This window comes from Petromyzon marinus, unplaced genomic scaffold (genome assembly GCF_048934315.1).
Source record: "Petromyzon marinus isolate PM22_M1 ecotype Great Lakes invasive population unplaced genomic scaffold, UKy_Petmar_22M1.pri1.0 PM_G_Scaffold_118, whole genome shotgun sequence".
Taxonomy (NCBI): domain Eukaryota; kingdom Metazoa; phylum Chordata; class Hyperoartia; order Petromyzontiformes; family Petromyzontidae; genus Petromyzon; species Petromyzon marinus.
The window spans coordinates 490,001-492,500 of record NW_027422671.1 but is presented as its reverse complement, the minus strand read 5'-3'; positions in this window follow the sequence as shown (position 1 = coordinate 492,500).

Below are 2,500 nucleotides of genomic sequence, written 5' to 3'. Positions count from 1 at the left end.
CACAATTTTGACTGCGGAGTCTAACAGGGTGATGGCGGTGAGTGGGGCTGTATTCTTCCTGAAGTCCACAACCATCTCAACTGTCCTTAGAGCATTTAGCTCTAAGTTGTTCTGGCTACACCAGGTCACCAGGTTGTCAGCTTCCCACCTATAGTCAGACTCATCCCCACCAGAGATCAGCCCAATGAGGGTGGTGTCGTCCGACAAACTTCAAGAGTTTGACGGACAGATGATTGGAGGCGCAGCTGTTGGTATACAGGGAGAAGAGCAGTGGGCAAAGGACGCAGCCCTGAGGAGTTCCCGTGCTGATGGACCTGGAGTCAGAGACTTCTGTTCCCGGCTTAACGCACTGCTTCCTGTCAGAGAGGAAGTCTGTGATCCACCTGCAGGTGGAGTAGGGCACGTTCAGCTGGAAGAGCTTGTCCTGAAGCAGGGCAGGGATGATGGTGTTGAAGGCAGAGCTGAAGTCCACAAACAGGATCCTGGCGTAGGATGCTGGGGCGTCCACATGCTGTAGGGTGAAGTGGAGGGCCATGTTAACTGCGTCGTCCACAGACCTGTTGGCTCTGTAGGCAAACTGAAGGGGGTCCAGGAGAGGGTCTGTGATGGCTTTGAGGTGTGCCAGGAGCAGGCGCTCAAAAGACTTCATTACCACAGATGTAAGGGCGACCGGTCTGTAATCATTTAGTCCTGTTGGCCTTAGCTTTTTGGGCACAGCGATGATGGTGGAGGACTTGAGACAGGCTGGTACATGGCATGTCTCCAGGGAGGTGTTAAAGATGTTGGTGAACACCGGAGACAGCTGGCCAGCGCAGTGCCTGAGGGTGGCTGGAGAGACAGAGTCCGGCCCGGCTGCTTTGCGTGGATTCTGCCTCTTGAAAAGCCCATTAACTTCTCCCTCCTGAAAGGAGAGAGTCGTTTCTGTAGTATGGGTGGGGGATGGGGCCTCTTGGGTGGGAAGGGGTGGTTCAGGACAGTCCAATTGTCTTTCAAATCTACGGTAGAACTCGTTCAGGTCGTTGGCTAGGCGGGAGTCGTTAGTGGTGTGGGGCGCTCTGGGTTTGTAGTTGGTGATGTGCCTGAGCCCTTTGGCAGACAGAAGCAGCGTCGTTAGTAGAGAACTGGTGTTTTAGTGTCTCTGAGTACAGTCGTTTAGCCTCTCTCACCGCTTTGCTAAACCTGTTCTTCGACTCCTTGAATCTGTCTCTATCCCCACTCCTAAACGCTTCCTCCTTCTCCAACCTCAACCTTTTGAGCTTTGCTGAGAACCAGGGCTTGTTGTTGTTAAAGTTCACCCTGGTACGTGTTGGGATACAGCAGTCCTCACAGAAGCTGATGTACACAGCCTCTGTGAGTTCATCCAGACTATTGGTAGCAGTCGTGAACATATCCCAGTCAGTACAGTCTAAGCACGCCCGCAAATCTTCCACAGCCTCACTGGTCCACTGTTTAGATGTCCTCACAGCAGGTTTACAGAGTTTTAGTTGCTGCCTGTATGCACGAATCAGGTGGACCAAGGGAGTTCTGTGCGAGCCGAACAGCCCCGTGACCCACAAGAGAAACATCCCCGCCAAATTCGAGCGTTTGACGGGGTCTATCCGTGAAAAAATATTCACGTTTTTGAGTGCACATGCATTTCTGCTGCAAATGCCTCTGGAAGTTTCATGCCGTTCGTATGCCAATTGTGGCAACACGAAAATGACCCGTTTTCCCATTCCGAGGGATTTCTGTGCGACCCTAACAGCCCCGTGAGCCACAAGAGACACATCCCCGCCAATTTCTAGCGTTTCACGGGGTCTATCCGTGAAAAATATAGACGTTTTTGAGTGCACATGCATTTCTGCTGCAGATGCCTCTGGAAGTTTCATGCCGTTCGTACGCAATGTGGCAACACGAAAATGACCCCTTTTCCCATTCCGAGGGATTTCTGTGCGACCCTAACTAACAGCGCCCGTGAGCCACAAGAGAGACATCCCCGCCAATTTATAGCGTTTCACGGGGTCTATCCGTGAAAAATATAGACGTTTTTGAGTGCACATGCATTCCTGCTGCAAATGCCTCTGGAAGTTTCATGCCGTTCCTATGCAATGTGGCCACACAAAAATGACCCGTTTTCCCATTCCGAGGCATTTCTGTGCGACCCTAACAGCCCCGTGAGCCACAAGAGAGACATCCCCGCCAACTTCTAGCGTTTGACGGGGTCTATGCGTGAAAAATATTAAAATTTTTGAGTGCACGTGCCTTTCTGCTGCAAATGCCTCTGGAAGTTTCATGGCGTTCCTATGCAATGTGGCAACACGAAAATGACCCCTTTTCCCATTCCGAGGGAGTTCTGTGCCACCCTAACAGCCCCGTGAGCCACAAGAGACACATCCCCGCCAATTTCTAGCGTTTCACGGGGTCTATCCGTGAAACATATAGAAGTTTTTGAGTGCACATGCATTCCTGCTGCAAATGCCTCTGGAAGTTTCATGCGGTTCGTACGCAATGTGGCAACACG